The sequence below is a fragment of the Oncorhynchus mykiss genome, chromosome 22, assembly GCF_013265735.2.
Source record: "Oncorhynchus mykiss isolate Arlee chromosome 22, USDA_OmykA_1.1, whole genome shotgun sequence".
NCBI classification, from domain to species: domain Eukaryota; kingdom Metazoa; phylum Chordata; class Actinopteri; order Salmoniformes; family Salmonidae; genus Oncorhynchus; species Oncorhynchus mykiss.
The window spans coordinates 128,728-154,779 of record NC_048586.1 but is presented as its reverse complement, the minus strand read 5'-3'; the positions used below and the strand labels follow the sequence as shown (position 1 = coordinate 154,779).

The 26,052-nt window shown below is 39.3% G+C and overlaps 18 non-coding genes across 18 annotated transcripts; 7 read left to right on the top strand and 11 right to left on the bottom strand.

Moving 5' to 3' along the window:
• Nucleotides 1–908: 908 nt before the first annotated feature.
• trnat-cgu lies at nucleotides 909–980 on the bottom strand. The gene has a single exon. It is a non-coding gene; the product is annotated as a tRNA-Thr (tRNA).
• Nucleotides 981–1,441: 461 nt separating this feature from the next.
• Nucleotides 1,442–1,513, bottom strand: trnaa-ugc. Its single transcript has one exon. It is a non-coding gene; the product is annotated as a tRNA-Ala (tRNA).
• A 1,678-nt stretch (nucleotides 1,514–3,191) lies between these two features.
• trnat-cgu lies at nucleotides 3,192–3,263 on the bottom strand. The gene has a single exon. It is a non-coding gene; the product is annotated as a tRNA-Thr (tRNA).
• A 457-nt stretch (nucleotides 3,264–3,720) lies between these two features.
• On the bottom strand, nucleotides 3,721–3,792 carry trnaa-ugc. Its single transcript has one exon. It is a non-coding gene; the product is annotated as a tRNA-Ala (tRNA).
• A 1,367-nt stretch (nucleotides 3,793–5,159) lies between these two features.
• Nucleotides 5,160–5,231, bottom strand: trnat-cgu. Its single transcript has one exon. It is a non-coding gene; the product is annotated as a tRNA-Thr (tRNA).
• A 473-nt stretch (nucleotides 5,232–5,704) lies between these two features.
• trnaa-ugc lies at nucleotides 5,705–5,776 on the bottom strand. Its single transcript has one exon. It is a non-coding gene; the product is annotated as a tRNA-Ala (tRNA).
• A 1,367-nt stretch (nucleotides 5,777–7,143) lies between these two features.
• On the bottom strand, nucleotides 7,144–7,215 carry trnat-cgu. The gene has a single exon. It is a non-coding gene; the product is annotated as a tRNA-Thr (tRNA).
• Nucleotides 7,216–7,678: 463 nt separating this feature from the next.
• Nucleotides 7,679–7,750, bottom strand: trnaa-ugc. The gene has a single exon. It is a non-coding gene; the product is annotated as a tRNA-Ala (tRNA).
• Nucleotides 7,751–9,420: 1,670 nt separating this feature from the next.
• On the bottom strand, nucleotides 9,421–9,492 carry trnat-cgu. The gene has a single exon. It is a non-coding gene; the product is annotated as a tRNA-Thr (tRNA).
• Nucleotides 9,493–9,930: 438 nt separating this feature from the next.
• trnaa-ugc lies at nucleotides 9,931–10,002 on the bottom strand. The gene has a single exon. It is a non-coding gene; the product is annotated as a tRNA-Ala (tRNA).
• A 1,366-nt stretch (nucleotides 10,003–11,368) lies between these two features.
• On the bottom strand, nucleotides 11,369–11,440 carry trnat-cgu. Its single transcript has one exon. It is a non-coding gene; the product is annotated as a tRNA-Thr (tRNA).
• Nucleotides 11,441–17,664: 6,224 nt separating this feature from the next.
• Nucleotides 17,665–17,736, top strand: trnaa-ugc. The gene has a single exon. It is a non-coding gene; the product is annotated as a tRNA-Ala (tRNA).
• A 442-nt stretch (nucleotides 17,737–18,178) lies between these two features.
• Nucleotides 18,179–18,250, top strand: trnat-cgu. The gene has a single exon. It is a non-coding gene; the product is annotated as a tRNA-Thr (tRNA).
• A 1,674-nt stretch (nucleotides 18,251–19,924) lies between these two features.
• On the top strand, nucleotides 19,925–19,996 carry trnaa-ugc. The gene has a single exon. It is a non-coding gene; the product is annotated as a tRNA-Ala (tRNA).
• Nucleotides 19,997–20,432: 436 nt separating this feature from the next.
• trnat-cgu lies at nucleotides 20,433–20,504 on the top strand. The gene has a single exon. It is a non-coding gene; the product is annotated as a tRNA-Thr (tRNA).
• A 1,628-nt stretch (nucleotides 20,505–22,132) lies between these two features.
• trnaa-ugc lies at nucleotides 22,133–22,204 on the top strand. The gene has a single exon. It is a non-coding gene; the product is annotated as a tRNA-Ala (tRNA).
• Nucleotides 22,205–22,640: 436 nt separating this feature from the next.
• trnat-cgu lies at nucleotides 22,641–22,712 on the top strand. The gene has a single exon. It is a non-coding gene; the product is annotated as a tRNA-Thr (tRNA).
• A 1,628-nt stretch (nucleotides 22,713–24,340) lies between these two features.
• Nucleotides 24,341–24,412, top strand: trnaa-ugc. The gene has a single exon. It is a non-coding gene; the product is annotated as a tRNA-Ala (tRNA).
• The last annotated feature ends 1,640 nt before the right edge of the window (nucleotides 24,413–26,052 follow it).

The following is a 26,052-nucleotide window of genomic DNA, read 5'->3' as shown; positions in this document are numbered from 1 at the left end:
TTAATTGTATTTTTAATTGTATTTTTTTGTTTTTCAGTTTAGTTTTCTTAATTTGGTTTGGTTTTTAACCTTATGGTCCACTTAGGAGCCTACAACAAGTCACAGTAAAACATTAACATTTTAACCATAACATTTAAAATAAAATAAAATCTATACAAGTCTACATTAACAATCTAAATGGACCAAAAAGAGACAATAGAAAAAACTTTCAATGGCAATGTGAGAAAATGATGGGAACTAGTCTGGCCCTAATTCAGGTTAATTGTGTTTTTTTTTAAGTAGGCCAGGGCGGGATCAGCCAGCGGAGGCTTCCCACATGCGCGATTGATTTGCAGTCTGTACGCAGAGGGGTGAACATCTCCTGCTCGGGCTGCAGCTGGAAGGGACTGCTGCGCGAGGACTAGGCCTCCTGTTAGTGCTTTGATAAGGCGGAGCTTACCTAGCATATACTTACAGATGACCTGTGGTTCTGGCGACGAATATGTAGCGAGGGCCAGCCGACTAGAGCATACAGGTCGCAGTGGCCATATCAAGAAAATTGACCTTTTCTTTACACTGTTGTGATTAAAGTAAATTTCCATAATATCAGCTATCTACCATAAACGTCGAACAGGGATTGAACCCATGTGCTTCAGTTAACAAAAACAGATGACTTTGCACATCTATTTCATTCTTAGAATGTCAACATTGTGGAAAGTGGGAGTTGTGCAAAAGCTAATTTAACAAGTGAATACTCTCAAAAGAGAAGTTGGGGAATACTGTAGGACAGCAAACATGTAAAGTGCCTCTATCGTAGAGATACTTCCCCATAATATAATAGTTGTGTTCAAATATTGATACAACATGATTGTTCTACAAAGTCCCCCAATGAATGTAAATTTTAATGGAATTTGAAGTCTTTCCTATAGAGGCACGGATGGGATTTGAACCCATGATCTTCGGTTTACGAGACCGACGCCTTACCACTTGGCCACCATGCCACTCTACGCTGGCCATATATATATATATATATATATATATCAACATTCTGGAAAGTAGTAGTTGTGCAAATGTGAATTTGGCACACAAACTCAGTGGAGAAAGGACCTCATACATATATAGCATGCACTCCCCCTCTGAGCTTCCATCCCATTTCATTTGCAGATAAAACGCAATATCAATACAATGTACTTTATATATACACCACTCCATTGAAACTACAATGAAATGATAGCAGCAATTCTTAAAACAGGTACGGACAGGGATCGAAAACATGAACTTCAGTTTTTGAAAATGATGCCATAAAAGTTGGCAACCATTCCACTTCTGTTCTATACATGTACTGACAGGGATTGAACACATGTTCTTCAGATTACTAGACCAAATGATTTAGCACATCTCTGTTTCCTGCTTAGAATTTCAACATTCCGGAAGTAGAAGTTGGGTCTTTGCAAAAAAATCATTGAGAAGCTGAGGATTGAACCCAGGACCTCATACATGCAAAGCATGCGCTCTACCACTGAGCTACAACCCCTTTCTTAGGAAAAAAAAAAATGTTTCTTATTTTTTTAAATTTCTCCTTTATTATACCAGGTAAGCCAGTTAAGAACAAGTTCTCATACACAACTGCGACCTGGCCAAGATAAAGCAAAGCAGTGCAACACAAACAACAACACAGAGTTACACATGGAACAAACAAGCGCACAGTCAATAACAAAATAGAAGGGGACATTTTTAAAAAGGCAATAAATAGGCCATAGTAGCGAAGTAATCACAATTTAGCAAATGAACACTGGAGTGATAGATGAGCAGATGATGATGTGCAAGTAGAAATACTGGTGTGCAAAAGTGCAGAAAGTAAATAAAAACAACATGGCGATGAGGTAGGTAGATTGGGTGGGCTATTTACAGATGGGCAATGTACAGCTGCAGCGATCGGTTAGCTGCTCAGATAGCTGATGTTTAAAGTTAGCAGAGTTGCCAACTCCTCAGTAAGGAAAGTAGCTATTGGCTGTCCTAAAAGACGCTAGAAGTCGCTACATGACGTCATCACCTAATTTGCATAATTGGCCATGATCATGTAATTGTGATAGGACGCTGTTGGAGAGAGGAATAACTCCGTGGGAGAGACAAGAAGTGAGTAAAAAACACCCTAAATATGTTTAGAACTACAAATGAACTTTCTTCTGTCGATTCTTCTTTTTTTTAATGTCACAATTCCAACCCTCCTCCTTTATCCGGGCTTGGGACCAACAAAAGTGACCCAAAAGAGACACTCTGGCGGAGCAACTTAGTTTTTAATTGTATTTTTAATTGTATTTTTTTGTTTTTCAGTTTAGTTTTCTTAATTTGGTTTGGTTTTTAACCTTATGGTCCACTTAGGAGCCTACAACAAGTCACAGTAAAACATTAACATTTTAACCATAACATTTAAAATAAAATAAAATCTATACAAGTCTACATTAACAATCTAAATGGACCAAAAAGAGACAATAGAAAAAACTTTCAATGGCAATGTGAGAAAATGATGGGAACTAGTCTGGCCCTAATTCAGGTTAATTGTGTTTTTTTTTAAGTAGGCCAGGGCGGGATCAGCCAGCGGCGGCTTCCCACATGCGCGATTGATTTGCAGTCTGTACGCGGAGGGGTGAACATCTCCTGCTCGGGCTGCAGCTGGAAGGGACTGCTGCGCGAGGACTAGGCCTCCTGTTAGTGCTTTGATAAGGCGGAGCTTACCTAGCATATACTTACAGATGACCTGGAGCCAGTGGTTCTGGCGACGAATATGTAGCGAGGGCCAGCCGACTAGAGCATACAGGTCGCAGTGGCCCTATCAAGACAATTGACCTTTTCTTTACACTGTTGTGATTAAAGTAAATTTCCATAATATCAGCTATCTACCATAAACGTCGAACAGGGATTGAACCCATGTGCTTCAGTTAACAAAAACAGATGACTTTGCACATCTATTTCATTCTTAGAATGTCAACATTGTGGAAAGTGGGAGTTGTGCAAAAGCTAATTTAACAAGTGAATACTCTCAAAAGAGAAGTTGGGGAATACTGTAGGACAGCAAACATGTAAAGTGCCTCTATCGTAGAGATACTTCCCCATAATATAATAGTTGTGTTCAAATATTGATACAACATGACTGTTCCACCAAGTCCCCCAATGAATGTAAATTTTAATGGAATTTGAAGTCTTTCCTATAGAGGCACGGATGGGATTTGAACCCATGATCTTCGGTTTACGAGACCAACGCCTTACCACTTGGCCACCATGCCACTCTACGCTGGCCATATATATATATATATATATATCAACATTCTGGAAAGTAGTAGTTGTGCAAATGTGAATTTGGCACACAAACTCAGTGGAGAAAGGACCTCATACATATATAGCATGCACTCCCCCTCTGAGCTTCCATCCCATTTCATTTGCAGATAAAACGCAATATCAATACAATGTACTTTATATATACACCACTCCATTGAAACTACAATGAAATGATAGCAGCAATTCTTAAAACAGGTACGGACAGGGATCGAAAACATGAACTTCAGTTTTTGAAAATGATGCCATAAAAGTTGGCAACCATTCCACTTCTGTTCTATACATGTACTGACAGGGATTGAACACATGTTCTTCAGATTACTAGACCAAATGATTTAGCACATCTCTGTTTCCTGCTTAGAATTTCAACATTCCGGAAGTAGAAGTTGGGTCTTTGCAAAAAAATCATGGAGAAGCTGAGCATTGAACCCAGGACCTCATACATGCAAAGCATGCACTCTACCACTGAGCTACAACCCCTTTCTTAGGAAAAAAAAAATTGTTTCTTATTTTTTTAAATTTCTCCTATATTATACCAGGTAAGCCAGTTAAGAACAAGTTCTCATACACAACTGCGACCTGGCCAAGATAAAGCAAAGCAGTGCAACACAAACAACAACACAGAGTTACACATGGAACAAACAAGTGCACAGTCAATAACAAAATAGAAGGGGAAAAAAATTTAAAAGGCAATAAATAGGCCATAGTAGCGAAGTAATCACAATTTAGCAAATGAACACTGGAGTGATAGATGAGCAGATGATGATGTGCAAGTAGAAATACTGGTGTGCAAAAGTGCAGAAAGTAAATAAAAACAATCTGGCGGTGAGGTAGGTAGATTGGGTGGGCTATTTACAGATGGGCAATGTACAGCTGCAGCGATCGGTTAGCTGCTCAGATAGCTGATGTTTAAAGTTAGCAGTGTTGCCAACTCCTCAGTAAGGAAAGTAGCTATTGGCTGTCCTAAAAGACGCTAGAAGTCGCTACATGACGTCATCGCCTAATTTGCATAATTAGCCATGATCATGTAATTGTGATAGGATGCTGTAGGAGAGAGGAATAACTCCGTGGGAGAGACAAGAAGTGAGTAAAAAACACCCTAAATATGTTTAGAACTACAAATGAACTTTCTTCTGTCGATTCTTCTTTTTTTTTATGTCACAATTCCAACCCTCCTCCTTCCAAACTTCCAATGGCAATGTGAGAAAATGATGGGAACTAGTCTGGCCCTAATTCAGATTAATTGTGTTTTTTTTTTTAAGTAGGCCAGGGAGGGATCAGCCAGCGGCGGCTTCCCACATGCGGGATTGATTTGCAGTCTGGACGCGGAGGGGAGGACTAGGCTGCCTGTTAGTGCTTTGATAAGGCGGAGCTTTACCTAGCATATACTTACAGATGACCTGTGGTTCTGGCGACGAATATGTAGCGAGGGCCAGCCGACTAGAGCATACAGGTCGCAGTGGCCATATCAAGAAAATTGACCTTTTCTTTACACTGTTGTGATGAAAGTACATTTCCATAATATCAGCTATCTACCATAAACGTCGAACAGGGATTGAACCCATGTGCTTCAGTTAACAAAAACAGATGACTTTGCACATCTATTTCATTCTTAGAATGTCAACATTGTGGAAAGTGGGAGTTGTGCAAAAGCTAATTTAACAAGTGAATACTCTCAAAAGAGAAGTTGGGGAATACTGTAGGACAGCAAACATGTAAAGTGCCTCTATCGTAGAGATACTTCCCCATAATATAATAGTTGTGTTCAAATATTGATACAACATGATTGTTCTACAAAGTCCCCCAATGAATGTAAATTTTAATGGAATTTGAAGTCTTTCCTATAGAGGCACGGATGGGATTTGAACCCATGATCTTCGGTTTACGAGACCGACGCCTTACCACTTGGCCACCATGCCACTCTATGCTGGCCATATATATATATATATATATATATATATATATATATATCAACATTCTGGAAAGTAGTAGTTGTGCAAATGTGAATTTGGCACACAAACTCAGTGGAGAAAGGACCTCATACATATATAGCATGCACTCCCCCTCTGAGCTTCCATCCCATTTCATTTGCAGATAAAACGCAATATCAATACAATGTACTTTATATATACACCACTCCATTGAAACTACAATGAAATGATAGCAGCAATTCTTAAAACAGGTACGGACAGGGATCGAAAACATGAACTTCAGTTTTTGAAAATGATGCCATAAAAGTTGGCAACCATTCCACTTCTGTTCTATACATGTACTGACAGGGATTGAACACATGTTCTTCAGATTACTAGACCAAATGATTTAGCACATCTCTGTTTCCTGCTTAGAATTTCAACATTCCGGAAGTAGAAGTTGGGTCTTTGCAAAAAAATCATGGAGAAGCTGAGCATTGAACCCAGGACCTCATACATGCAAAGCATGCACTCTACCACTGAGCTACAACCCCTTTCTTAGGAAAAAAACAAATGTTTCTTATTTTTTTAAATTTCTCCTATATTATACCAGGTAAGCCAGTTAAGAACAAGTTCTCATACACAACTGCGACCTGGCCAAGATAAAGCAAAGCAGTGCAACACAAACAACAACACAGAGTTACACATGGAACAAACAAGTGCACAGTCAATAACAAAATAGAAGGGGAAAAAAATTAAAAAGGCAATAAATAGGCCATAGTAGCGAAGTAATCACAATTTAGCAAATGAACACTGGAGTGATAGATGAGCAGATGATGATGTGCAAGTAGAAATACTGGTGTGCAAAAGTGCAGAAAGTAAATAAAAACAATCTGGCGGTGAGGTAGGTAGATTGGGTGGGCTATTTACAGATGGGCAATGTACAGCTGCAGCGATCGGTTAGCTGCTCAGATAGCTGATGTTTAAAGTTAGCAGTGTTGCCAACTCCTCAGTAAGGAAAGTAGCTATTGGCTGTCCTAAAAGACGCTAGAAGTCGCTACATGACGTCATCACCTAATTTGCATAATTAGCCATGATCATGTAATTGTGATAGGATGCTGTAGGAGAGAGGAATAACTCCGTGGGAGAGACAAGAAGTGAGTAAAAAACACCCTAAATATGTTTAGAACTACAAATGAACTTTCTTCTGTCGATTCTTCTTTTTTTTTATGTCACAATTCCAACCCTCCTCCTTCCAAACTTCCAATGGCAATGTGAGAAAATGATGGGAACTAGTCTGGCCCTAATTCAGATTAATTGTGTTTTTTTTTTTAAGTAGGCCAGGGAGGGATCAGCCAGCGGCGGCTTCCCACATGCGGGATTGATTTGCAGTCTGGACGCGGAGGGGAGGACTAGGCTGCCTGTTAGTGCTTTGATAAGGCGGAGCTTTACCTAGCATATACTTACAGATGACCTGTGGTTCTGGCGACGAATATGTAGCGAGGGCCAGCCGACTAGAGCATACAGGTCGCAGTGGCCATATCAAGAAAATTGACCTTTTCTTTACACTGTTGTGATGAAAGTAAATTTCCATAATATCAGCTATCTACCATAAACGTCGAACAGGGATTGAACCCATGTGCTTCAGTTAACAAAAACAGATGACTTTGCACATCTATTTCATTCTTAGAATGTCAACATTGTGGAAAGTGGGAGTTGTGCAAAAGCTAATTTAACAAGTGAATACTCTCAAAAGAGAAGTTGGGGAATACTGTAGGACAGCAAACATGTAAAGTGCCTCTATCGTAGAGATACTTCCCCATAATATAATAGTTGTGTTCAAATATTGATACAACATGATTGTTCTACAAAGTCCCCCAATGAATGTAAATTTTAATGGAATTTGAAGTCTTTCCTATAGAGGCACAGATGGGATTTGAACCCATGATCTTCGGTTTACGAGACCGACGCCTTACCACTTGGCCACCATGCCACTCTATGCTGGCCATATATATATATATATATATATATATATCAACATTCTGGAAAGTAGTAGTTGTGCAAATGTGAATTTGGCACACAAACTCAGTGGAGAAAGGACCTCATACATATATAGCATGCACTCCCCCTCTGAGCTTCCATCCCATTTCATTTGCAGATAAAACGCAATATCAATACAATGTACTTTATATATACACCACTCCATTGAAACTACAATGAAATGATAGCAGCAATTCTTAAAACAGGTACGGACAGGGATCGAAAACATGAACTTCAGTTTTTGAAAATGATGCCATAAAAGTTGGCAACCATTCCACTTCTGTTCTATACATGTACTGACAGGGATTGAACACATGTTCTTCAGATTACTAGACCAAATGATTTAGCACATCTCTGTTTCCTGCTTAGAATTTCAACATTCCGGAAGTAGAAGTTGGGTCTTTGCAAAAAAATCATGGAGAAGCTGAGGATTGAACCCAGGACCTCATACATGCAAAGCATGCACTCTACCACTGAGCTACAACCCCTTTCTTAGGAAAAAAAAAAATGTTTCTTATTTTTTTAAATTTCTCCTTTATTATACCAGGTAAGCCAGTTAAGAACAAGTTCTCATACACAACTGCGACCTGGCCAAGATAAAGCAAAGCAGTGCAACACAAACAACAACACAGAGTTACACATGGAACAAACAAGTGCACAGTCAATAACAAAATAGAAGGGGACATTTTTAAAAAGGCAATAAATAGGCCATAGTAGCGAAGTAATCACAATTTAGCAAATGAACACTGGAGTGATAGATGAGCAGATGATGATGTGCAAGTAGAAATACTGGTGTGCAAAAGTGCAGAAAGTAAATAAAAACAACATGGCGATGAGGTAGGTAGATTGGGTGGGCTATTTACAGATGGGCAATGTACAGCTGCAGCGATCGGTTAGCTGCTCAGATAGCTGATGTTTAAAGTTAGCAGAGTTGCCAACTCCTCAGTAAGGAAAGTAGCTATTGGCTGTCCTAAAAGACGCTAGAAGTCGCTACATGACGTCATCACCTAATTTGCATAATTGGCCATGATCATGTAATTGTGATAGGACGCTGTTGGAGAGAGGAATAACTCCGTGGGAGAGACAAGAAGTGAGTAAAAAACACCCTAAATATGTTTAGAACTACAAATGAACTTTCTTCTGTCGATTCTTCTTTTTTTTAATGTCACAATTCCAACCCTCCTCCTTTATCCGGGCTTGGGACCAACAAAAGTGACCCAAAAGAGACACTCTGGCGGAGCAACTTAGTTTTTAATTGTATTTTTAATTGTATTTTTTTGTTTTTCAGTTTAGTTTTCTTAATTTGGTTTGGTTTTTAACCTTATGGTCCACTTAGGAGCCTACAACAAGTCACAGTAAAACATTAACATTTTAACCATAACATTTAAAATAAAATAAAATCTATACAAGTCTACATTAACAATCTAAATGGACCAAAAAGAGACAATAGAAAAATTTTCAATGGCAATGTGAGAAAATGATGGGAACTAGTCTGGCCCTAATTCAGGTTAATTGTGTTTTTTTTTAAGTAGGCCAGGGCGGGATCAGCCAGCGGCGGCTTCCCACATGCGCGATTGATTTGCAGTCTGTACGCGGAGGGGTGAACATCTCCTGCTCGGGCTGCAGCTGGAAGGGACTGCTGCGCGAGGACTAGGCCTCCTGTTAGTGCTTTGATAAGGCGGAGCTTACCTAGCATATACTTACAGATGACCTGTGGTTCTGGCGACGAATATGTAGCGAGGGCCAGCCGACTAGAGCATACAGGTCGCAGTGGCCATATCAAGAAAATTGACCTTTTCTTTACACTGTTGTGATTAAAGTAAATTTCCATAATATCAGCTATCTACCATAAACGTCGAACAGGGATTGAACCCATGTGCTTCAGTTAACAAAAACAGATGACTTTGCACATCTATTTCATTCTTAGAATGTCAACATTGTGGAAAGTGGGAGTTGTGCAAAAGCTAATTTAACAAGTGAATACTCTCACAAGACAAGTTGGGGAATACTGTAGGACAGCAAACATGTAAAGTGCCTCTATCGTAGAGATACTTCCCCTTAATATAATAGTGGTGTTCAAATATTGATACAACATGACTTTTCTACAAAGTCCCCCAAAGAATGAAAATTTCCATGGAATTTGAAGTCTTTCCTATAGAGGCACGGATGGGATTTGAACCCATGATCTTCGGTTTACGAGATCGACGCCGTACCACTTGGCCACCATGCCACTCTATGCTGCGATATATATATATCAACATTCTGGAAAGTAGTAGTTGTGCAAATGTGAATTTGGCACACAAACTCAGTGGAGAAAGGACCTCATACATATATAGCATGCACTCCCCCTCTGAGCTTCCATCCCATTTCATTTGCAGATAAAACGCAATATCAATACAATGTACTTTATATATACACCACTCCATTGAAACTACAATGAAATGATAGCAGCAATTCTTAAAACAGGTACGGACAGGGATCGAAAACATGAACTTCAGTTTTTGAAAATGATGCCATAAAAGTTGGCAACCATTCCACTTCTGTTCTACTAACAGGGATTGAACACATGTTCTTCAGATTACAAGACCAAATGATTTAGCACATCTCTGTTTCCTGCTTAGAATTTCAACATTCCGGAAGTAGAAGTTGGGTCTTTGCAAAAAAATCATGGAGAAGCTGAGGATTGAACCCAGGACCTCATACATGCAAAGCATGCACTCTACCACTGAGCTACAACCCCTTTCTTAGGAAAAAAAAAATTGTTTCTTATTTTTTTAAATTTCTCCTATATTATACCAGGTAAGCCAGTTAAGAACAAGTTCTCATACACAACTGCGACCTGGCCAAGATAAAGCAAAGCAGTGCAACACAAACAACAACACAGAGTTACACATGGAACAAACAAGTGCACAGTCAATAACAAAATAGAAGGGGAAAAAAATTAAAAAGGCAATAAATAGGCCATAGTAGCGAAGTAATCACAATTTAGCAAATGAACACTGGAGTGATAGATGAGCAGATGATGACGTGCAAGTAGAAATACTGGTGTGCAAAAGTGCAGAAAGTAAATAAAAACAATCTGGCGGTGAGGTAGGTAGATTGGGTGGGCTATTTACAGATGGGCAATGTACAGCTGCAGCGATCGGTTAGCTGCTCAGATAGCTGATGTTTAAAGTTAGCAGTGTTGCCAACTCCTCAGTAAGGAAAGTAGCTATTGGCTGTCCTAAAAGACGCTAGAAGTCGCTACATGACGTCATCGCCTAATTTGCATAATTAGCCATGATCATGTAATTGTGATAGGATGCTGTAGGAGAGAGGAATAACTCCGTGGGAGAGACAAGAAGTGAGTAAAAAACACCCTAAATATGTTTAGAACTACAAATGAACTTTCTTCTGTCGATTCTTCTTTTTTTTAATGTCACAATTCCAACCCTCCTCCTTCCAAACTTCCAATGGCAATGTGAGAAAATGATGGGAACTAGTCTGGCCCTAATTCAGATTAATTGTGTTTTTTTTTTAAGTAGGCCAGGGAGGGATCAGCCAGCGGCGGCTTCCCACATGCGGGATTGATTTGCAGTCTGGACGCGGAGGGGAGGACTAGGCTGCCTGTTAGTGCTTTGATAAGGCGGAGCTTTACCTAGCATATACTTACAGATGACCTGTGGTTCTGGCGACGAATATGTAGCGAGGGCCAGCCGACTAGAGCATACAGGTCGCAGTGGCCATATCAAGAAAATTGACCTTTTCTTTACACTGTTGTGATTAAAGTAAATTTCCATAATATCAGCTATCTACCATAAACGTCGAACAGGGATTGAACCCATGTGCTTCAGTTAACAAAAACAGATGACTTTGCACATCTATTTCATTCTTAGAATGTCAACATTGTGGAAAGTGGGAGTTGTGCAAAAGCTAATTTAACAAGTGAATACTCTCACAAGACAAGTTGGGGAATACTGTAGGACAGCAAACATGTAAAGTGCCTCTATCGTAGAGATACTTCCCCTTAATATAATAGTGGTGTTCAAATATTGATACAACATGACTTTTCTACAAAGTCCCCCAAAGAATGAAAACTTCCATGGAATTTGAAGTCTTTCCTATAGAGGCACGGATGGGATTTGAACCCATGATCTTCGGTTTACGAGACCGACGCCTTACCACTTGGCCACCATGCCACTCTATGCTGGCCATATATATATATATATATATATCAACATTCTGGAAAGTAGTAGTTGTGCAAATGTGAATTTGGCACACAAACTCAGTGGAGAAAGGACCTCATACATATATAGCATGCACTCCCCCTCTGAGCTTCCATCCCATTTCATTTGCAGATAAAACGCAATATCAATACAATGTACTTTATATATACACCACTCCATTGAAACTACAATGAAATGATAGCAGCAATTCTTAAAAAGGTACGGACAGGGATCGAAAACATGAACTTCAGTTTTTGAAAATGATGCCATAAAAGTTGGCAACCATGCCACTTCTGTTCTATAAATGTACTAACAGGGATTGAAAACATGTTCTTCAGATTACAAGACCAAATGATTTAGCACATCTCTGTTTCCTGCTTAGAATTTCAACATTCTGGAAAGTAGAAGTTGGGTGTTTGCAAAAAAAACATGGAGAAGCTGAGGATTGAACCCAGGACCTCATACATGCAAAGCATGCGCTCTACCACTGAGCTTTATTAGAAAAAAAAAAAATTGTTTCTTATTTTTTTAAATTTCTCCTTTATTATACCAGGTATGCCAGTTAAGAACAAGTTATCATACACAACTGCGACCTGGCCAAGATAAAGCAAAGCAGTGCAACACAAACAACAACACAGAGTTACACATGGAACAAACAAGCGCACAGTCAATAACAAAATAGAAGGGGAAAAAATTTAAAAAGGCAATAAATAGGCCATAGTAGCAAAGTAATCACAATTTAGCAAATGAACACTGGAGTGATAGATGAGCAGATGATGATGTGCAAGTAGAAATACTGGTGTGCAAAAGTGCAGAAAGTAAATAAAAACAATATGGCGATGAGGTAGGTAGATTGGGTGGGCTATTTACAGATGGGCAATGTACAGCTGCAGCGATCGGTTAGCTGCTCAGATAGCTGATGTTTAAAGTTAGCAGTGTTGCCAACTCCTCAGTAACATCTCCTGCTCTGACTTCTGCTGGAAGGGACTTCTGCGCGAGGACTAGAACTCCTTTAAGGGAATACCCCCCTGATTTGGACAAAAATTAATGGCAAAATATTGGCATTTTTGGACAAACCATATACACGATGTCCAATACCACCCAATTTGGCGTTGATTCATTCAAAGTATATTGCAAATGCCATATGGCATATGTTTTGTCCATTTGCAATATGATTTCATAGGAAGTCAAAAGTCAAAAGTCAAAAATGTCAAAATTTGGTAAAAAACTTCACACATCCTTAAAAAAGTGCTTTCTGGACCGTTTTTCAAAATTCTTTCGATTTTTGTGTCAATAACACATGTATAAGAACTTTATCAACATACTTTAGTCATACTTTATTATCATATTTTTTTTTTTTTTACTTGTGCATAAGGCATATGTTTTCTCCATTTGCAATATGATGTCATAGGAAGTCAAAAGTCAAAGTCAAAAGTTATGATTTTCCTCCGTGCAACTGGTGATCTGAAATGTGCAACTGGTGATCTAAAATGTGCAACTGGTGATCTGAAATGTGCAACTGGTAACCCAAAAAAAAAAAAGTTTGTTTGTTTGTTTATGTTTCCTTACTTTTTCAAAGTCACTGTGCATTTGCAATATGTTTTAATGGGCAGGTACCATCACGAATTTGTCATGCTCAAAATTCAAACTTTACTTTGCTCAAACTATACCTTTGTCAACTTGTATTATCATATTTTTTTTTTGTTTTACTTGTGAATAAGGCATATGTTTTCTCCATTTGCAATATGATGTCATAGGAAGTCAAAAGTCAAAGTCAAAAGTAACGATTTTCCTCCGTGCAACTGGTGATCTGAAATGTGCAACTGGTGATCTGAAATGTGCAACTGGTGATCTAAAATGTGCAACTGGTAACCCCAAAAAAAATGTTTTGGATTTTTTTTGTTTATGTTTCCTTACTTTTTCAAAGTCACTGTGCATTTGCAATTTGTTTTAATGGGCAGGTACCATCACGAAATTGTCATGCTCAAAATTCAAACTTTACTTTGCTCAAACTATACCTTTGTCAACTTGTATTATCATATTTTTTTTTGTTTTACTTGTGCATAAGGCATATGTTTTCTCCATTTGCAATATGATGTCATAGGAAGTCAAAAGTCAAAGTCAAAAGTAACGATTTTCCTCCGTGCAACTGGTGATCTGAAATGTGCAACTGGTGATCTGAAATGTGCAACTGGTGATCTAAAATGTGCAACTGGTAACCCCAAAAAAATTTTGGGGATTTTTTTTGTTTATGTTTCCTTACTTCCTTACTTCCTTACTTACCATCACGAATTTGTCATGCTATAAAAATCCTGCAGGAATGTGAAATTGACTGGCCCGATGAACTCGGGATGGCTTTGCAGTGATTCTGGTTCATCTCAATCGTTCGTTAGGGTTGATTTCAGAATGTGACTTTGGTGATGTTTTTTCACTATAGAATCATATTGCAAATGCACATGCAACTGGTCACCCAAAAATAAAAAAAATGTTGATTTCATTATGTCCATTTGTTTATTTTTCCTTACTTTTTCAAAGTCACTGTGAATTTGCAATATGTTTCAATGGGCAGGTACCATCACGAATTTGTCATGCTATAAAAATCCTGCAGGAATGTGAAATTGACTGGACCTTAGGAACATTCCTGTGGTGGAATTTTTCTTCTCACTCTAACGGTTCTCTCACTCTCACCCAAAATCAAATGACATTGTGGGGCAGGCTTCATTTTGGGCCTACTATTCTAATGGTCGCTGCGCCTAGACCGAGCGAGCTACGGTCAAGCGGGATATCTCGTTGAACTCGGTACAGCCTAGGGATTATGGTAATGCCATTTCCTGCTCTCTGTGTCTTTAAGCACCGCACTTTATCACTCCATCCTTCCTGTGTGTGTGTGAGGGAGCTTTTCTTTGACATCTGTTGGGATTAATGACTGATTTACAGTTCAGAAGGGTTACCTAGTCACACATATGAAGTTTTGGAGAGATGTGACTTTTTTAACCCTTCGAAACAGAGAGTGTGACCCAATTAAAGGCACTTCCGTTTGGCACAGGAAGCTATAAGTAAACACATGTCTTGATTGACATAGCCACTTACAGAATCCTGAGTTTTAAGTCTTTACGTTAAGAATTGACTGATCTACACAGGGTTGAATGCACTATGTCTATCAAACTGCATGCAGTGTATGGGTATACACTTTTAGGGTGATTTTAACCACTTCCGGTTGCTCCAGGAAGCTTAGATTCGACACAGGTAGACCTCATAGTGGCCTGATGGACTGTCATAGAAGACAGGTTCATAAGGCATTCATAACCCACATAGGCTTCAGGTTGAATTTAGAGGTGCAGGCAATGAATTCCTATGGGGAGAGAAGTCAAAGCAAGCTGTTTCAAGTAAACACCTTCTTTTTACTGTGAAGGGTTAATGCCACACGGTCAAGGTTAGGCTTGCACGGATCGGGAGGACCTCAGGAACGTACCTGAGGTCGAATTGTGCTTCTCACCCTAACGGTTCTCTCACTGCCACCCAAAATCAAATGACATTGTGGAGCAGGCTTCATTTTGGGCCTTCTTTTTTTCAAGTTCGCTGCACTCAGAACGAGCTACGGTCAAGCGGGGCGTCTCGTTGAACTCGGCACAGTCTGGAGACTATGGTGATGTCATTTTTTTTGTTGATTTCAGAATGCCATTTTGGTGATGGTCCCTCTCCGTTTAAACATATTGCAAATGCACAAAAGTCAACTAGCAAGTCAGTGTCCATCAGTCAATTAGATGTCATTATGACACCAAACGGATATCAATTGACACCAAACCCACTTTTTCCTACTCATTTAGTAGCCAACTATCACATATGTCAGAGCAGGCCCATAATTCACAGCGCCTTCAGTTGAAAACATAATAAAAAGGTAAAACACATAGTTACGTTCTAGCTGCGGGTCCAGTTCGGACATTATGTGAAGGCCTATGTGAGGCGACCCCGAATCCCGAGTTTCGGCTCGATAGGTCATTTGGTGTCCGAGAAAAACCCTAATTGGTGCTGAAAATCCACTTATTTCCATGCCTTGCTACGGGGTCCTTGAACGAGCTATCAGACAGAAACGTTGGGGTCCGTCTCTATGGGCCGAGCCGGTTTCAATGCACCTAGCCTTGCGTCTCTGAGACTTTTCTAAACGTCGTCATTTTCGTGATGCAAAAATGAATTGAAAGTATTGCAAATGTGCGAGGCTGTTTCTCGGTCCGGGAACCTTCTAGAGCCACGTAACTCACCACGCACCATCGACCGGAGGTCTAGAACAGGTTTCTAAAGTTTCGGAACTCTAGGTCTGACGGTTCTTTTTTAGCTCGAACAAAGCTAACTATTGCAGCCACTGTCTGTCTCTACGCACCCCAATACGTCCCTCCTTCCAAGTTGTGTTTTAGTGTGATTTTTTTCCCTTTGAATTATTTGGGGAAAAATGACTGGTTTACAGTTCATGGGGGTTGCCTAATCACATATATGAAGTTTTGGACAGATCTGACTTTTTTAACCCTTCGAAACAGCCCCTGAGACACCATTTAAGGCGCTTCCGGTTGGCACAGGAAGCTATAAATAAACTCATATCCTGATTGGGGTATGCCTTTACATAATCCTGAGTTTTAAGTCTTTACGTTAAGAACTGAGTTATTTACGGAGGGTTTAGTATGTGTGTGTTATTTCAGAAAATCATAGAAAATCACAGAAATCTCGCAGAGCTCCGCAGCACACTTTATAAAGATTCGTATGAGCACCCTGCAACTGGATCTGTAACCGTTGAAAAAAAAACGCCTATTTGTGAACATCACCAAGTTGTCATTGTTCCGTTTCTCTTAAATGACGATAGATAAATGGCTGGTTCTTATTTTATTGACACCGGAGGCTCCTTGACTTTGACGTGAAGTGGAAAAATAATTTCTCTATTTCCATTTTGGACCTTTAATCCCAGAAAAATGGCCATAACTCAAAAACCGTTGAGGCCTAGACGCCATCTTGTTCGGGGCCAACTGCCCATTATGCCAAACCTACGCTCAACAAGTTTCGGCTTCGAAATATTTTTGGACCAAAATGTGTTTATTTTATAAAACGGAAACCGAATGTCCGACAAAGTTCATTTGATGACTTCCAGGTAGGTCCGGCCCGACGCCGACCACGAAATTTACAAAAGTTTTTGGACGTCTAGTAAGGGACCGTACATTTCCAATATGGACTTTCTCACTAACCATACACGAAATGTCAAAATGTTCCCTTAAGGTATGTTAATGTAGACTTGTATAGATTTTTTTAAATTTAAAATGTTATGGTTAAAATGTTAATGTTTTACTGTGACTTGTTGTAGGCTCCTAAGTGGACCATAAGGTTAAAAACCAAACCAAATTAAGAAAACTAAACTGAAAAACAAAAAAATACAATTAAAAATACAATTAAAAACTAAGTTGCTCCGCCAGAGTGTCTCTTTTGGGTCACTTTTGTTGGTCCCAAGCCCGGATAAAGGAGGAGGGTTGGAATTGTGACATTAAAAAAAAGAAGAATCGACAGAAGAAAGTTCATTTGTAGTTCTAAACATATTTAGGGTGTTTTTTACTCACTTCTTGTCTCTCCCACGGAGTTGTTCCTCTCTCCAACAGCGTCCTATCACAATTACATGATCATGGCCAATTATGCAAATTAGGTGATGACGTCATGTAGCAACTTCTAGCGTCTTTTAGGACAGCCAATAGCTACTTTCCTTACTGAGGAGTTGGCAACACTGCTAACTTTAAACATCAGCTATCTGAGCAGCTAACCGATTGCTGCAGCTGTACATTGCCCATCTGTAAATAGCCCACCCAATCTACCTACCTCATCGCCATATTGTTTTTATTTACTTTCTGCACTTTTGCACACCAGTATTTCTACTTGCACATCATCATCTGCTCATCTATCACTCCAGTGTTCATTTGCTAAATTGTGATTACTTCGCTACTATGGCCTATTTATTGCCTTTTTAATTTTTTTCCCCTTCTATTTTGTTATTGACTGTGCGCTTGTTTGTTCCATGTGTAACTCTGTGTTGTTGTTTGTGTTGCACTGCTTTGCTTTATCTTGGCCAGGTTGCAGTTGTGTATGAGAACGTGTTCTTAACTGGCATACCTGGTATAATATAGGAGAAATTTAAAAAAATAAGAAACAATTATTTTTTTTCTAAGAAAGGAGTTGTAGTTCAGTGGTAGAGCGCATGCTTTGCATGTATGAGGTCCTGGGTTCAATCCTCAGCTTCTCCATGTTTTTTTTGCAAAGACCCAACTTCTACTTTCCAGAATGTTGAAATTCTAAGCAGGAAACAGAGATGTGCTAAATCATTTGGTCTTGTAATCTGAAGAACATGTGTTCAATCCCTGTTAGTAGAACAGAAGTGGCATGGTTGCCAACTTTCATGGCATGATTTTCAAAAACTGAAGTTCATGTTTTCGATCCCTGTCCGTACCTGTTTTAAGAATTGCTGCTATCATTTCATTGTAGTTTCAATGGAGTGGTGTATTTATAAAGTACATTGTATTGATATTGTGTTTTATCTGCAAATGAAATGGGATGGAAGCTCAGAGGGGGAGTGCATGCTATATATGTATGAGGTCCTTTCTCCACTGAGTTTGTGTGCCAAATTCACATTTGCACAACTACTACTTTCCAGAATGTTGATATATATATATATATATAGCATAGGATGGCCTGGTGGCCAAGTGGTACGGCGTCGGCCTCGTAAACCGAAGATCATGGGTTCAAATCCCATCCGTGCCTCTATAGAAAAGACTTGAAATTCCATTAAAATTTACATTCATTGGGGGACTTTGTAGAACAATCATGTTGTATCAATATTTGAACACAACTATTATATTATGGGGAAGTATCTCTACGATAGAGCCACTTTACATGTTTGCTGTCCTACAGTATTCCCCAACTTGTCTTTTGAGAGTATTCACTTGTTAAATTAGCTTTTGCACAACTCCCACTTTCCACAATGTTGACATTCTAAGAATGAAATAGATGTGCAAAGTCATCTGTTTTTGTTAACTGAAGCACATGGGTTCAATCCCTGTTCGACGTTTATGGTAGATAGCTGATATTATGGAAATGTACTTTCATCACAACAGTGTAAAGAAAGGGACAATTGTCTTGATATGGCCACTGCGACCTGTATGCTCTAGTCGGCTGGCCCTCGCTACATATTCGTCGCCAGAACCACTGGCTCCAGGTCATCTGTAAGTATATGCTAGGTAAGCTCCGCCTTATCAAAGCACTAACAGGAGGCCTAGTCCTCGCGCAGCAGTCCCTTCCAGCTGCAGCCCGAGCAGGAGATGTTCACCCCTCCGCGTCCAGACTGCAAATCAATCGCGCATGTGGGAAGCCGCCGCTGGCTGATCCCGCCCTGGCCTACTTAAAAAAAAACACAATTAACCTGAATTAGGGCCAGACTAGTTCCCATCATTTTCTCACATTGCCATTGAAAGTTTTTTCTATTGTCTCTTTTTGGTCCATTTAGATTGTTAATGTAGACTTGTATAGATTTTATTTTATTTTAAATGTTATGGTTAAAATGTTAATGTTTTACTGTGACTTGTTGTAGGCTCCTAAGTGGACCATAAGGTTAAAAACCAAACCAAATTAAGAAAACTAAACTGAAAAACAAAAAAATACAATTAAAAATACAATTAAAAACTAAGTTGCTCCGCCAGAGTGTCTCTTTTGGGTCACTTTTGTGGGTCCCAAGCCCGGATAAAGGAGGAGGGTTGGAATTGTGACATTAAAAAAAAGAAGAATCGACAGAAGTTCATTTGTAGTTCTAAACATATTTAGGGTGTTTTTTACTCACTTCTTGTCTCTCCCACGGAGTTATTCCTCTCTCCAACAGCGTCCATCACAAATACATGATCATGGCCAATTATGCAAATTAGGTGATGACGTCATGTCGCGACTTCTAGCGTCTTTTAGGACAGCCAATAGCTACTTTCCTTACTGAGGAGTTGGCAACACTGCTAACTTTAAACATCAGCTATCTGAGCAGCTAACCGATCGATGCAGCTTTACATTGCCCATCTGTATATAGCCCACCCAATCTACCTACCTCATCGCCATATTGTTTTTATTTACTTTCTGCACTTTTGCACACCAGTATTTCTACTTGCACATCATCATCTGCTCATCTATCACTCCAGTGTTCATTTGCTAAATTGTGATTACTTCGCTACTATGGCCTATTTATTGCCTTTTTAATTTTTTTCCCCTTCTATTTTGTTATTGACTGTGCGCTTGTTTGTTCCATGTGTAACTCTGTGTTGTTGTTTGTGTTGCACTGCTTTGCTTTATCTTGGCCAGGTTGCAGTTGTGTATGAGAACGTGTTCTTAACTGGCATACCTGGTATAATATAGGAGAAATTTAAAAAAATAAGAAACAATTATTTTTTTTCTAAGAAAGGAGTTGTAGTTCAGTGGTAGAGCGCATGCTTTGCATGTATGAGGTCCTGGGTTCAATCCTCAGCTTCTCCATGTTTTTTTTGCAAAGACCCAACTTCTACTTTCCAGAATGTTGAAATTCTAAGCAGGAAACAGAGATGTGCTAAATCATTTGGTCTTGTAATCTGAAGAACATGTGTTCAATCCCTGTTAGTAGAACAGAAGTGGCATGGTTGCCAACTTTCATGGCATGATTTTCAAAAACTGAAGTTCATGTTTTCGATCCCTGTCCGTACCTGTTTTAAGAATTGCTGCTATCATTTCATTGTAGTTTCAATGGAGTGGTGTATTTATAAAGTACATTGTATTGATATTGCGTTTTATCTGCAAATGAAATGGGATGGAAGCTCAGAGGGGGAGTGCATGCTATATATGTATGAGGTCCTTTCTCCACTGAGTTTGTGTGCCAAATTCACATTTGCACAACTACTTCTTTCCAGAATGTTGATATATATATATAGCATAGGGTGGCATGGTGGCCAAGTGGTAAGGCGTCGGTCTCGTAAACTGAAGATCATGGGTTCAAATCCCATCCGTCCCTCTATAGGAAAGACTTCAGATTCCATTAAAATTTACATTCATTGGGGGACTTGGTGGAACAGTCATGTTATATCAATATTTGAACACAACTATTATATTATGGGGAAGTATCTCTACGATAGAGCCACTTTACATGTTTGCTGTCCTACAGTATTCCCCAACTTGTCTTGTGAGAGTATTCACTTGTTAAATTAGCTTTTGCACAACTCCCACTTTCCACAATGTTGACATTCTAAGAATGAAATAGATGTGCAAAGTCATCTGTTTTTGTTAACTGAAGCACATGGGTTCAATCCCTGTTCGACGTTTATGGTAGATAGCTGATATTATGGAAATGTACTTTCATCACAACAGTGTAAAGAAAGGGACAATTGTCTTGATATGGCCACTGCGACCTGTATGCTCTAGTCGGCTGGCCCTCGCTACATATTCGGCGCCAGAACCACAGGTCATCTGTAAGTATATGCTAGGTAAAGCTCCGCCTTATCAAAGCACTAACAGGCAGCCTAGTCCTCCCCTCCGCGTCCAGACTGCAAATCAATCGCGCATGTGGGAAGCCGCCGCTGGCTGATCCCGCCCTGGCCTACTTAAAAAAAAACACAATTAACCTGAATTAGGGCCAGACTAGTTCCCATCATTTTCTCACATTGCCATTGAAAGTTTTTTCTATTGTCTCTTTTTGGTCCATTTAGATTGTTAATGTAGACTTGTATAGATTTTATTTTATTTTAAATGTTATGGTTAAAATGTTAATGTTTTACTGTGACTTGTTGTAGGCTCCTAAGTGGACCATAAGGTTAAAAACCAAACCAAATTAAGAAAACTAAACTGAAAAACAAAAAAATACAATTAAAAATACAATTAAAAACTAAGTTGCTCCGCCAGAGTGTCTCTTTTGGGTCACTTTTGTTGGTCCCAAGCCCGGATAAAGGAGGAGGGTTGGAATTGTGACATTAAAAAAAAGAAGAATCGACAGAAGAAAGTTCATTTGTAGTTCTAAACATATTTAGGGTGTTTTTTACTCACTTCTTGTCTCTCCCACGGAGTTATTCCTCTCTCCTACAGCATCCTATCACAATTACATGATCATGGCTAATTATGCAAATTAGGCGATGACGTCATGTAGCGACTTCTAGCGTCTTTTAGGACAGCCAATAGCTACTTTCCTTACTGAGGAGTTGGCAACACTGCTAACTTTAAACATCAGCTATCTGAGCAGCTAACCGATCGATGCAGCTTTACATTGCCCATCTGTATATAGCCCACCCAATCTACCTACCTCATCGCCATATTGTTTTTATTTACTTTCTGCACTTTTGCACACCAGTATTTCTACTTGCACATCATCATCTGCTCATCTATCACTCCAGTGTTCATTTGCTAAATTGTGATTACTTCGCTACTATGGCCTATTTATTGCCTTTTTAATTTTTTTCCCCTTCTATTTTGTTATTGACTGTGCGCTTGTTTGTTCCATGTGTAACTCTGTGTTGTTGTTTGTGTTGCACTGCTTTGCTTTATCTTGGCCAGGTTGCAGTTGTGTATGAGAACGTGTTCTTAACTGGCATACCTGGTATAATATAGGAGAAATTTAAAAAAATAAGAAACAATTATTTTTTTTCTAAGAAAGGAGTTGTAGTTCAGTGGTAGAGCGCATGCTTTGCATGTATGAGGTCCTGGGTTCAATCCTCAGCTTCTCCATGTTTTTTTTGCAAAGACCCAACTTCTACTTTCCAGAATGTTGAAATTCTAAGCAGGAAACAGAGATGTGCTAAATCATTTGGTCTTGTAATCTGAAGAACATGTGTTCAATCCCTGTTAGTAGAACAGAAGTGGCATGGTTGCCAACTTTCATGGCATGATTTTCAAAAACTGAAGTTCATGTTTTCGATCCCTGTCCGTACCTGTTTTAAGAATTGCTGCTATCATTTCATTGTAGTTTCAATGGAGTGGTGTATTTATAAAGTACATTGTATTGATATTGCGTTTTATCTGCAAATGAAATGGGATGGAAGCTCAGAGGGGGAGTGCATGCTATATATGTATGAGGTCCTTTCTCCACTGAGTTTGTGTGCCAAATTCACATTTGCACAACTACTTCTTTCCAGAATGTTGATATATATATATAGCATAGGGTGGCATGGTGGCCAAGTGGTAAGGCGTCGGTCTCGTAAACTGAAGATCATGGGTTCAAATCCCATCCGTCCCTCTATAGGAAAGACTTCAGATTCCATTAAAATTTACATTCATTGGGGGACTTGGTGGAACAGTCATGTTATATCAATATTTGAACACAACTATTATATTATGGGGAAGTATCTCTACGATAGAGCCACTTTACATGTTTGCTGTCCTACAGTATTCCCCAACTTGTCTTGTGAGAGTATTCACTTGTTAAATTAGCTTTTGCACAACTCCCACTTTCCACAATGTTGACATTCTAAGAATGAAATAGATGTGCAAAGTCATCTGTTTTTGTTAACTGAAGCACATGGGTTCAATCCCTGTTCGACGTTTATGGTAGATAGCTGATATTATGGAAATGTACTTTCATCACAACAGTGTAAAGAAAGGGACAATTGTCTTGATATGGCCACTGCGACCTGTATGCTCTAGTCGGCTGGCCCTCGCTACATATTCGGCGCCAGAACCACAGGTCATCTGTAAGTATATGCTAGGTAAAGCTCCGCCTTATCAAAGCACTAACAGGCAGCCTAGTCCTCCCCTCCGCGTCCAGACTGCAAATCAATCGCGCATGTGGGAAGCCGCCGCTGGCTGATCCCGCCCTGGCCTACTTAAAAAAAAACACAATTAACCTGAATTAGGGCCAGACTAGTTCCCATCATTTTCTCACATTGCCATTGAAAGTTTTTTCTATTGTCTCTTTTTGGTCCATTTAGATTGTTAATGTAGACTTGTATAGATTTTATTTTATTTTAAATGTTATGGTTAAAATGTTAATGTTTTACTGTGACTTGTTGTAGGCTCCTAAGTGGACCATAAGGTTAAAAACCAAACCAAATTAAGAAAACTAAACTGAAAAACAAAAAAATACAATTAAAAATACAATTAAAAACTAAGTTGCTCCGCCAGAGTGTCTCTTTTGGGTCACTTTTGTTGGTCCCAAGCCCGGATAAAGGAGGAGGGTTGGAATTGTGACATTAAAAAAAAGAAGAATCGACAGAAGAAAGTTCATTTGTAGTTCTAAACATATTTAGGGTGTTTTTTACTCACTTCTTGTCTCTCCCACGGAGTTATTCCTCTCTCCTACAGCATCCTATCACAATTACATGATCATGGCTAATTATGCAAATTAGGCGATGACGTCATGTAGCGACTTCTAGCGTCTTTTAGGACAGCCAATAGCTACTTTCCTTACTGAGGAGTTGGCAACACTGCTAACTTTAAACATCAGCTATCTGAGCAGCTAACCGATCGCTGCAGCTGTACATTGCCCATCTGTAAATAGCCCATCCAATCTACCTACCTCACCGCCAGATTGTTTTTATTTACTTTCTGCACTTTTGCACACCAGTATTTCTACTTGCACATCATCATCTGCTCATCTATCACTCCAGTGTTCATTTGCTAAATTGTGATTACTTCGCTACTATGGCCTATTTATTGCCTTTTTAATTTTTTTCCCCTTCTATTTTGTTATTGACTGTGCACTTGTTTGTTCCATGTGTAACTCTGTGTTGTTGTTTGTGTTGCACTGCTTTGCTTTATCTTGGCCAGGTCGCAGTTGTGTATGAGAACTTGTTCTTAACTGGCTTACCTGGTATAATATAGGAGAAATTTAAAAAAATAAGAAACAATTTTTTTTTTCCTAAGAAAGGGGTTGTAGCTCAGTGGTAGAGTGCATGCTTTGCATGTATGAGGTCCTGGGTTCAATGCTCAGCTTCTCCATGATTTTTTTGCAAAGACCCAACTTCTACTTCCGGAATGTTGAAATTCTAAGCAGGAAACAGAGATGTGCTAAATCATTTGGTCTAGTAATCTGAAGAACATGTGTTCAATCCCTGTCAGTACATGTATAGAACAGAAGTGGAATGGTTGCCAACTTTTATGGCATCATTTTCAAAAACTGAAGTTCATGTTTTCGATCCCTGTCCGTACCTGTTTTAAGAATTGCTGCTATCATTTCATTGTAGTTTCAATGGAGTGGTGTATATATAAAGTACATTGTATTGATATTGCGTTTTATCTGCAAATGAAATGGGATGGAAGCTCAGAGGGGGAGTGCATGCTATATATGTATGAGGTCCTTTCTCCACTGAGTTTGTGTGCCAAATTCACATTTGCACAACTCCCACTTTCCACAATGTTGACATTCTAAGAATGAAATAGATGTGCAAAGTCATCTGTTTTTGTTAACTGAAGCACATGGGTTCAATCCCTGTTCGACGTTTATGGTAGATAGCTGATATTATGGAAATGTACTTTCATCACAACAGTGTAAAGAAAGGGACAATTGTCTTGATATGGCCACTGCGACCTGTATGCTCTAGTCGGCTGGCCCTCGCTACATATTCGTCGCCAGAACCACTGGCTCCAGGTCATCTGTAAGTATATGCTAGGTAAGCTCCGCCTTATCAAAGCACTAACAGGAGGCCTAGTCCTCGCGCAGCAGTCCCTTCCAGCTGCAGCCCGAGCAGGAGATGTTCACCCCTCCGCGTCCAGACTGCAAATCAATCGCGCATGTGGGAAGCCGCCGCTGGCTGATCCCGCCCTGGCCTACTTAAAAAAAAACACAATTAACCTGAATTAGGGCCAGACTAGTTCCCATCATTTTCTCACATTGCCATTGAAAGTTTTTTCTATTGTCTCTTTTTGGTCCATTTAGATTGTTAATGTAGACTTGTATAGATTTTATTTTATTTTAAATGTTATGGTTAAAATGTTAATGTTTTACTGTGACTTGTTGTAGGCTCCTAAGTGGACCATAAGGTTAAAAACCAAACCAAATTAAGAAAACTAAACTGAAAAACAAAAAAATACAATTAAAAATACAATTAAAAACTAAGTTGCTCCGCCAGAGTGTCTCTTTTGGGTCACTTTTGTGGGTCCCAAGCCCGGATAAAGGAGGAGGGTTGGAATTGTGACATTAAAAAAAAGAAGAATCGACAGAAGTTCATTTGTAGTTCTAAACATATTTAGGGTGTTTTTTACTCACTTCTTGTCTCTCCCACGGAGTTATTCCTCTCTCCAACAGCGTCCATCACAATTACATGATCATGGCCAATTATGCAAATTAGGTGATGACGTCATGTCGCGACTTCTAGCGTCTTTTAGGACAGCCAATAGCTACTTTCCTTACTGAGGAGTTGGCAACACTGCTAACTTTAAACATCAGCTATCTGAGCAGCTAACCGATCGATGCAGCTTTACATTGCCCATCTGTATATAGCCCACCCAATCTACCTACCTCATCGCCATATTGTTTTTATTTACTTTCTGCACTTTTGCACACCAGTATTTCTACTTGCACATCATCATCTGCTCATCTATCACTCCAGTGTTCATTTGCTAAATTGTGATTACTTCGC